Genomic DNA, 11321 nt, shown 5'->3' on the forward strand with positions numbered 1-11321 from the left:
CACAGTGAGTATCTAGCTAACAGCCCCTGCCTGATGTCCTCTTATTTACCATGCTTAATTAAAATTAGGCTAAGGCAGCATTCTAAGACTTCTTTCCTGAATCAGGTTTCTCTGTCTAGATCTCTTGAGCAGAAAAGGAGCAGGATCAAAGTTTTTTCTGAGTATTGTCTCTTAATAAACAACTTAAAGTTAATATCCCAAAAGACAGCTTCAGGGGGGCGAAATTTTGGTTACCTTCATAAGGAAATATAATCATGCAATAATATAGTACATAATATCTAAGGACCACAAATTCCTGTCCCCCTCTAAACATACATTATCAGCGCTGAGCTACTTGAGAAGGGAAGGTTTTGGTGGTGAGATGCCCCGTTGGAGGAATACACAAGAGGCCGTTGTGAGAATGAAACGGCAGGCACCAACTTTATTGTGGGGAGTGCAGTTCTGTAGTTCTGTTGGGGGAAGTGCAGTCTATTGCAGGCAGTGGGCTTCTGCTTCTGTTCTTCTTCTGCTCTCCTTTCTTGTGCTCCCCTTGTGCTCCTCAGGGGACTGCATGGCTCCACGCATATCAGAGAACAATAGTGGCATTCAGCCACACAGGTGTAATACAATAAGTTGAATTATTTTTACATATTTTAGGTGCAGGTGCACTACTACACTAATGTAACATGCAAAATCTGGGGTCCTAGTACTAGCTGCAAGCCTGGATAACAGGCAGACCTGGAACTAGCCAGGCCTGGGACACACACACACACACACACACACACACACACACACACACTACACCACACATCCAAATACATATTTATGGAAAATATGACCATCTAAAAAAGTGATGAGTAAAGTCTGGTAACTTTATCTATATAATATCTATAGTATATAATACTATAATGACTGCAATTTGATCAGGACTGAAAACAATTCATCAATTTCATCAGAGGTAGGGTTGCTTCATGGAATTAGCCAGGTGTTCACTAAGCTCACTGATCAATTTGGTCATCTTGTTTGATTCCTAAAGAGGGAGTCTGCCAGGGTCAGTAGCCTCAAGCACTTCTGTGGTTAACATTGGAATGATAGCTTTTTGGTGCTATAACCATTTCAGAGTTGGAGGGAGTTCTCAGATTCTTTAAGAAAGTAAACCCCTAGATGTATTTTGTAATACCAGAAAAAAAGGAAAAAAAATAATGTGCTCTCTGGTACATATGTAATGTATTATATCCACAAGATAAATGGGCTAAAATTCTATTTCTGATATAACAACCTCAGATCCAGGAGAATAAAATTAATATATTCATGCCTGTGACCAGATTTGGATTAACATAGCTAAAGGTAAAGTTTTACCTCTTGTATTTATGCTTCTAGACAACCTAGTACTTAATTTTTTGGGGGGTGGGGATGTCTATTTCTAATACCCCCAGGGAATATGCATAAATAGAAATGTTCATCTACTTAAAAGTGACATGGAAACATTGCTGCATTTCTTTCATGACTAATGGAAATACAAATAAATAGTTTCTAACTAGCTAAGCCTCACTAGTTTAGGTTTATACTCCACAAACCTGATTATTTATAGTCCATCTATTTCCATACTAACTATAAAACAACTAGTCAATGAAACGTGACTGTTATCTTGAAGATTGGTTACCAGATTAGTTTGCACATGTTGTTTGAATTGTTTTTATTTTCAGTAGTTATTATTTTTTAAGAACCAAAAAGAAAATCCTTGAACATGCATAGTATTAAGACATAAATACGGTGTGTGGAGAAAGAAAGATGGTTATAGTCAGGCTCCCTCCTGATACCCTTAGTAGTTTCTGAGTGGAAGTGACTCAGCGCTTCTCCCCCTTGTGTAACCATGTGCCCAGTACGTATGTCCCAGCTTCCATTATCTGGCAATGTGCCTCTATTGTTTAACCTGTGTGTAAAAGGTGCTGCCTCCCTGAGTGGTAGGCTGTGCCCATGCAGGAATAAAGAGCTATGTCACAGCTGCCTACAGGTCCCCACTCTTTTTTTCAACTGCCAGAGCCTCATACCCCTTACCTTGGAACCTCGAATCTGCTCTTAAAGAAAAAGAGTAATTTTAAATAACAATGAATTTGAAAATAATCATTGCTATTTAGCAATTAAATATATAAGTTAATCATTATTAAGATAATATAGATTCAGAAAAAATCTGTAAAATTTTGCTGGGTTCTCTGACTTGCCACGCAAAACCTCCACCCTTAGCTCTGCCCATGGTGCAATGCTTTACCTCAAACTCCAATGCGGGTCTGGGGAGGTAAAAAATAGCATGGAGCCTATGAAAACTGTGTATCATGGGTAAGAAGTGAAGGGAAAAGCTTTCATAGCTGCTGCTTTCTGTGCATCATTTGCAGGAAAAATTCAGACAGAACAACAGTGGCAATTCATGATGACGAGATTACCTCAGATTCTGCTATGGAAAGACATTTCAGCCAAAAGGCATTGATTACCTGGGGTGCTCACAAGATCAAAGTGGACACTGGTGAGATTCTGGGCATCAAGCCAGAGAGTGTTCAACCTCACGAAGAATCCAAACACTTCCAAATTTGCTCAGAAACATGGAAATACTGAGAAGTGTTCCAGATGTGAGGATTCCGCATATGCTGCTGAGAAGATTAATTAGAGCTGGAAAGCCCTGGCACAAAAGCTGCTTCTGATGTGCCAAGTGAAGGAATAGTCTTGAATCAATAACCCTGCGAAAGAAGGTGAAATCTATTGTAAAGAATGCTATGCAAAGAACTTTGGGCCCAAAGGATTTTGCTATAACCAAAGAGCAGGACCCCTTGTTTATGCTCACTCAAGGTGTAAACCCTGAACAGATCATGCACTGAGAATTTCTACATAATATAGGCACAGATAATCTAACACTAAACTACAATGCAATTCTACCAGCACTTAACTTGCATATTACCATTGCATATTATCATGTACTTGGATAGGCTGACTGACTAGGAGGAACAGAAAGCTGTATCCTTTTGCTTTATTCATCAACATTTTCAAGAAACATTTCTTCTACATATTAAATAAAACTTCTCAAAAAAATTTCCAATGCAATATTTACTATTTGAATATATTATTTAGAAAACATCAAAATTAAAAGTAAATAAACATAACTTCTATTCCATTAAGTTTCAACCTTATTTACATAATTTTGCAATTGGGCCTGGACCATTAGTTTCAATATATCTCTAGCATCTGTAAATTGTATCTGGCTTAATTTTCCTGAAAACTTTTAAAAACACATGCAAGCTATAAAAGGCATCAAAGAAAAATTCAGATTTTCTAAGAGGTCAAAAGCTGAGTTTGGGGAGTCTTCGCCAACTGTAATTGCCAGAGGTTATGGAACATATGCTCTCTAAGATAAGTAGGATCTAATTCTTTTCAATTGTCTTCAATATGTGTTTAAAAACCTACTCTTTGTAAAGAGATTTTTCTGCTGATTTTATCAAAACTAACTCACTAATTTTGTGTTTTCTCCCACACTGATGGACTTAGAAATCTGTCCCTTTGCTTATGATATATGTTTGTTTAGAACATTCTTTCCCTTCTGTTCTTCTAATTAACTCCTATTCATTCTTTTAGACTGAGTTTTGATCTCACTTCATGTAAGTCAGGATCGATACTTTACATTGTAGTAATGAATCATCCCAATTCTCATGGCTAAAAATATCGAATGTTTATTTTTCATCTATGTCATATACCTGAAGTACGTTGGCAGTAGGTTCTGTTATAATACAGGCCCTATCTCATTCTTTCAGGATTTCTACGACAGTTAAGAGGGAAGAAAATGCAATACACGATGCACTGGTTCTTCACGCTTCCACTCAAAAGGTGACATATCACCTCTGCCTACATTTCACAAACTGAAGCAAATTGCCTAAACACACCTAACAAAAACAAGGATGCAAGTGCAATCCTACAGTATGCCCAAGAGAGGGACCAGGTATTTGTGACCACCACAATGGTTATCAAGGGATTAAAAACTGTGTCATATTTGTCACAATATGCCTTGGTTATACAACTTTCAGATTCTGTATATCCTGAATGCCTATTCTATGTCTAACAATTTCTGAGTTATGTATTACTGTTAGGTAGTTAGGTAGACATGAGTGACTGGGGAATGAAGGTCCCTCCCAAAGACCTCTCTTTGGACCTCTGTGGAATATCCATTTTATGGTTATAAATTATCTCTTTATCCTAAGACACAAAGGAGGAAGAAAACATGAGTTAGTAGCCAGTTTAATTTGGCTGCGACTGGTGAGCAATCAGTTCTACATTAACCTCCTTGCGACCTAGCCTCATCATACCATCATTATAATATCATGCATATGCCTAGAAGTTCATGAATCTCATTATAACAGACTGAATTCTGGGTAACCACAAAGGTTTATATAACAGCCAAATGTCAACCAAAATTACCTCACATGCCAATGATTTAGCACCACCCTTATAAACCTCCCATCGCAGCCCTAATGTAATACACAACTCCCCACTTCTGCTGTTACAGAAGTGTAACCTCTCTTTACTGTAACCTTTCCCTTCCTCAGAGTATGCTTTAATCATATCTTTTTTTCCCACAGCTATAGCCCTCTTTGGCATAGCCTGTTTCTCTCTTGAAATGTACTGTAATTTTTCTAATTCTCGCTGATCTGTAATTCTTTATTGCATCAGTAAAATTTGCTGAGGATCCCGCAGGGTTACCAGTGAAATGTTGGATTTAGATCACCCCAACAATAACGTTTCTAATAACACACTATCCTTACTCTTGAGGAGCACAAGAAATCAAAACTCCAACCATCTTCTATCTTACAAAACCTGAGCATGCTTAAAGAATCAATAGGACTTTAAGATATTTTTTTCTTTCCTTTTTATTTTTTAACCTGGAGGGAAAACATTTAGCAAATAATGAATTATTATCATTAAGGGTAAAATAGCATTGAAAATAAATGGTAAAAGTGAGCACAGAGTGAAAAAAGGTCTATTGCCTGGCTAATTAGCCTTCTATTTTCTAAGGCAGAAATATATTCAGACAAAGCTTGTCATAACATTGAGGAGGAACTTAATTGTCACACTGGATTATATAAAGCATAAATGAGATTCCCAGAAATAATTTCCACTTTATTTTTGACTGTGGTATAGCACAATACTTAAAATCCCCTCTAAGAGGGAAACACTCGCTTCTTTGCTCAAATATAGAGGACTGTGGAGGTGTTAATGACAGATCTGATTATGCACCAAGAGAATAGTGACATCTGCAAATGGGCAAAGATTCCCAAAGGCTGACTGACAACTCTGCTTTAGTAGATAGTTCTTAGAAGGGAAAAATGAGTTTCTGTTATCACTTGTCACTACTTCTTTCATGAACACTGTCTGGATCTGACTGCCAGTGCTCCCTTCTCACCTCCGTTGTACCCAAATACATAATAATGCTAGAGAGAACCTCTGCCTCCTGTGCTGGTGTTACATCTGTGCCCAGCATACAAATTCTTTCTTCCTGGGTTCTAGTCATATAATTAAATGATTTTCTTGGTCTTCTAATTGCATTATATTGTTTTTACATTTTATTATTTTACATTAGCTTCACTAAAGCTCATAGTGTCAGTAAGTTTTTATCTAACTTAATTTTCCTGTTTACTTCTTTAAATATATGAGACATGTTCTTAAGTTAATGGAGCTAGGTAGACATATGGCAAAACTACTTTACAGAAAGATAAATAAAAAGTCTTAAGAAAACAAAATCATGTTTTCATTTGCATAACAAGGAAGAGGGTCCCAAGCTTTTCTTTAGTACAATTTAAAACAAAAATTGTAAATTATAAATTAATCAAATTAAGATTACTGTATTGATTGTTACCTATTGCAATTCCCTTAGTGTCTTGAGCATAGTGGGTTCTTAGTAAACATTGCTCCTTGAGAATAATGATCATTCAGAGTATTATGATAATAAAGTCCTGATAATGTAACAATGTTGCAGCCAATTCAGCTCCATCTTCCTACCCAATAGCTCTGAAGAACTTGATGTAGACAGGCATCAGGACAACATAATGTGGTAAATTATTTGCCACCTTGATCCACTTTAGGAAATTGCATAAGCTCACATTTCAATGAATTTCTAGCATTGTGTACTATGCTGCTATTTGTTTACCAAGAAACAAAACAAACAAACAAACAAAAAACAACAACAAAAAAACAAAACAAAAAAACCACCTTAGGATATTTCTCCTCTAGGCTTTTATGCTAATACCATTTCTCCATTGTCTTTTATTTAGGTCGAACATATAGGGGTTGTTTTGGCAATCACAGTAAGACAGGAAAATTGACTCTCAATTTTTCACATTTTTTGGTTCTCATCATAGGGTTCAGCTAGCAATAAACTTGCTTTCTCAGAATGAAAAAGATATTTGAATAACTGTAAAGCACCATCCTTGTAAAAGTCAAAAAAGAAAGTAATCAGTGACGAATGCTATAATTTTAAAGATTTGCACTCTGATTTGAAAAATATTTCCTTCTCTTGCGATACTTGCAGAAGTAAAACCCAAGATGCTAGTGTTTCTCTCAATTTTGCTAGATGTGCAATTCTGATTAATAGAAATATGGTAACTATTTTATTTGCTGGCGCAATTTCATATTAAGTAGACAGTTTTAGCATTTTCAGGTTTATTTCTATTGAAAAAAGGAAAACGAAAATTATTGTTTGTTAACCATTCACAATTATGTATTATACATAAAAAAGGTTCATAATTCTATAGGAATTATATAATGCACTATGGATAAAGCAGTAAACAGTGATATGAACCTCAACATCCTCTGGACGATGCGGTAAAGCAAATAACAGTTATCGTAGAAGGAGATGAGTGTCATATTGAAGCAAGACAGGGCATTAATTTCCGGGAGTGTGGTTGGGAAGCTGAACCCTGCACTGAGAGAGAGTTCTTGGCAGAGTGAGAGAGAGAATTCAAATGCACATCAGGGTTAAGATCAAAAAGGAAAGTTTATTAGAGAAGGGGTAATGCTCTGTAGACAGAGCGTGGTCTCCTCTCAAAGGCAGAGAGTGAAAGAACTTGAGACTCAGAGGGACAGAAACAATAGAGAGAGATGAGGACAGTGAGAGAGACAGAGTAAAGATGCTGAGAGGGATAGAGTGAGAGGAACCCCAAGTGTTTGGGGAGTTCAGTTTACATATATATTTTTTTAGTTCCTGTGCATTACAGTTTAAAAACTTTATTTACCCATTTTCCTTTGATATGTACATACAGTGAGGAAGGATAGAGGTAGGAATATGTCCGACAAGAGGACTTCTGGCCGTTCCTGTCCTTCGATCCATAGGTTTCCCGTGGTTTTAGCCATAGGAAATGAATGATTTCATTTTGTGTAAGGCACCACTTAAAGACTGTTTAAAGACTGTTTTCCCTTCGCTGTGTGGGGCAATGGTTTATTAACAATCCCAGCAGAAATCTTTCTTTGTTCTACAGGTTTTCTCTTGGTCTGGCTGTAGGACTGAGCAGCATATTGCAGTCTCCGAATATAGCTTGATTCAGCATTTTAGTTCTCTTGGCTCCTCCCTACATTGATATGTGATTGGGACCAGCTATGCAATGGTGTGTTGTAAGGCTTCTCAGAGAAGGTAATATTGAAACAGAGATCTACAAAATGGATAGTAGTTTAATAAAGGGTTGGAGATAGAGTGCAAACGTTTGAGTAGTGAATGTGCATGAATATAAGTGGCTGAAAAGACAGAGGAAAGAGATCTAGTTGCGAAAGTCTTCTAAGCTATATTAAAATATAAAAAATTTTATCTAAGAGCAGGATTGGCTCTATAATTTCTTGGGGCCAGGGAAAATTGAGAATATGGAATATCTTGTTCAAAAAGTATTAAGAACTTTAAGATGATGGAGCAGAGTATTAAACCAAGCATGGGGCCCTTCTAAAAGCAGATCTTGTGAAATTGCTCATGTCACATGCCCAGGGAGCTGGTCTCATCTGAGAATAATCAAATACTATTAATAATCTTAAGTATGAGCATGATAAAAGGTCATTTGATTTTTATAAATATTTTTCTTCATCATAGAGTATGGCTTGAAAGGGAAGCCCTATTTGAAGAAGGGAGACTTGCCTGAGGGCTATACAAATAATTAAGATGACAGGTAATCTCGGGATTAACTATAGCAGTGGCGATAGAAATAGAATACATTACAAAATTTCAGGATGTAGGATTTTGAAGAAAGAGCACAAGAATTATGACAGATTGATGGCAAAAATATAAAGAGAAATTCAAGAATGAATTTAAGACATGTTGTACCTGAAATCGTAACTGCACACTAACCACACACAGGCTTCATTTCTTCGCTATAGTTTTTTCTTTTGATTCAAACAGCCTTTACCTAATATAACAGTATTACAATTCACTTGTTTTTTCTTCCCTTACCCTTCAACCTTTGTATGCCTACTTCCTTGGTTTTCTGATTTATTTTCTTGGATACCATCAAGAATAAAACCTGTTCTGGGACAAATTGTAAAGTTAGGCTTAACTGTATTAGTGTTAATATTAGTCTCTTATAACATGTTCAAAATAATTATAATAAATATAACTAAAGTTATGTAGACAGGCCTTGATAACTTAAGAAAGCAAATGTAGCTTTGAACTCTCCCTCCACTTAGAGGAACTGAACACTATGTTTCGTCACAAATTCAAGCATTTCTTGATAAATTATTGTCACTACAGGTAGATCAACAAAAAGTCCATAGAAATGGAAATAAGGTAGTGATAATAGGGATTGTAACTGTGGCTGTTGTGGTTTTATTATTCTCTTGTGATTGTAACCATTTTTATTGTTTTTCCTTTTTTGTCCTTACAATCTCTCATATTTTACATAGGTAAAAATGCCTTGTTAACTAAAGTGTGACTTGTAGATAAACAGCTTGTTTGAGAACTCTAAAACAGTCTTCAAAGGGAGCTAACAATTCCCAGATCATTTGGTGCCAGAAGAATGACTGCAAAATTCTCCCCAGACCTCTGCTAGACCAGCTTTAGTTTGTTTACAGAGCAAGTTGTGGAGGAGAGTTTATCATGCTGACCAGTACCTGAGAGGAGCTCTACCCGCTCCTTGTTAATTTCTTTGTTTTACTTGTTGGTCTTCTACTGGGCCCAAAAAAGAAGCCAAGGCCAGAAGACAAGATAAATGGCCTTGCCCGCCTCTCCCTTCCCAGATGCAACTCTCTCTCTGGGCTTTGGAATTTCTCCATGATCCCTTGTTCAGCCCTCTCCTTATAATAACCCTGCATGCACTAGAGCAGCAAGAGGGCCTCAGTGTGTTGACTCTTGGATAAACCTGCTTTCCTTCTACTAAACTCTTATCTCCGGAGTTACTGAATTATGGGCAGCAAGTGGTTGGACCTGAGTTCAGTAACAATGTTTAAATACAAGGAATCCAGAATGGAAAAAGATTGAGTCATAAAGTACTGTCACCTTCTAAAATTATAATAATTAGTAGTATGTATGATATAGAATAAAAAAAAAGAGGTCTACACTAAAATCAGAAACTGGAAATTATTGATATTCTTAAAGGAATTTGAAACGATGAAATTTTTGAAACAATTTTGAGAGATTGTGTGCAGTGAGTAGAGAATAAGGGTAAAAACAGAACCTTAAGAAAAGTAACATAATAATAATAAGCAGGAAAAAATACTGAAAGTAAACTAACAAAAAATAAGAAACTAGGTGGAAAACTAGAAAAGTAGATATTATAGAAGCCTATAGGAATGTTTTTCAAGAAGCAACATGTTGTCAATGTTTGCTGAAAGGTCAAATAAAATAAGAACTGAAAATTTTGTGATAAAAATTCATGTGGCCTTGATGAAATTAGTTTACATAAAATGTGTGTTTATGTTTATGTAGGTGATGAGGAAAAAATATTGTGTAGACAACTCAGAAGGATTGACAGCAACAATACAAAAATACTACAAAGGGTATTAGTAACAGAGGAAAAAAATGTAAACTATAGAGAAGGGAAGACAATGGTGGAATAGCCCTGAAAAGCGAAAGATACAATCAGAAGCTGATGAAGAGCATTGAATTTGGGCAGAAGGAATAGAACCAAAGGGTGAGAGTGTGGAGCAGCCTGGGGTTAAAGAGGCTAGAAGCTGATGGAGTCTGAAAAGAAAAGGAATAGTGGCATATGGGAGGTTTGAGAAGAGAAATAGAGGTTTGAAGTAATTGAAGAAGGGAAAATATAGAGAATTTTCAGTGTTAAAGTGTTAAAGGCCTTATGGAAAGGGAAGTCAACACATATAGAGCAGCACCTACCTGTTTGGTTATGTGATTTTATTTTTAATTGTTCATAAGTTCAGGTTCAGACAAGTCAGAGGGTTAGTTGATTTTTACATGGGACATTAAAGCAAAGGAAATGATGCCATTGGTAAGAATATGGTCAAAAGGATAGGCCATAGACTATCTTCTCTAAACTGCTGCTAAGTTGAGACATTTACCCAAAGAAGCACAGCTAACACAAAAGGCCAATTTTATACTCATAAACCCCCATCAATTCTGATCTCAAAGTTCGTATTCTCAGCTACTTTCTCAGGTACCTGCCATTGTATAGCAAAATTAATAGGAATACAAAATTTAATGGCAAATAGGAGACCGAAAAACAAACAAAAAACCCCAGAGAGATTGGAATCACCAGAAACTCAGTTTTGTTCCTACAAATAATCTTGAGTTTATTATTTTAACACAAATTTAGAATTATTCCCCAATTTATAAATGTAACTATTGCTATCAAATTGGGATGCAATGCTACTCAGCATACAGAATACTTTGCATATATTTCCTTTATTGAAATAGAGTAAATATTTTGAGAAATATGTTTTACCTTACTGGTAATGACTAAATGCAGAAGAAACTTTCAAAATTTTATTTAGGTATATATTTTAACATAAAATTTTATGAACTATTATTTGAAATTCCTCCAGATAGTAGATTCGGTCTAGGAAGAGTGAGTATATTCATTTCTGGTCTGCTCAGGGTCCGTGTCTTTAAAGATTTATTTTACCATTGTCTTGATTAATGACTGGTTTAGGTGGGTATAAACATACCTTCTGAACCACAGTGATAGGCAGGTGCACATGTCTGACTAATCACCGTTCTTCATTCCATGGACAAGTAATTAGTCCAACTATCATTGTATGGCCCATGTTGGGATTTTCACTAGAGATAACCAGAAAAACACATGCTTTTTATTTTCCTCTCTCTGTCATGCCAACCTCCAAGGAATACATAAATTGGCAGTTGCCTGGGGCAACTTGAT

The 11321-nt window shown here is 36.2% G+C and overlaps 1 pseudogene; it reads left to right on the forward strand.

Annotated features, from left to right (window-relative positions):
- Window positions 1-361: 361 nt before the first annotated feature.
- Window positions 362-2833, forward strand: LOC107517170 (annotated as a pseudogene).
- The last annotated feature ends 8488 nt before the right edge of the window (window positions 2834-11321 follow it).

This window comes from Rousettus aegyptiacus, unplaced genomic scaffold (assembly GCF_014176215.1).
Source record: "Rousettus aegyptiacus isolate mRouAeg1 unplaced genomic scaffold, mRouAeg1.p scaffold_m13_p_3, whole genome shotgun sequence".
NCBI classification, from domain to species: domain Eukaryota; kingdom Metazoa; phylum Chordata; class Mammalia; order Chiroptera; family Pteropodidae; genus Rousettus; species Rousettus aegyptiacus.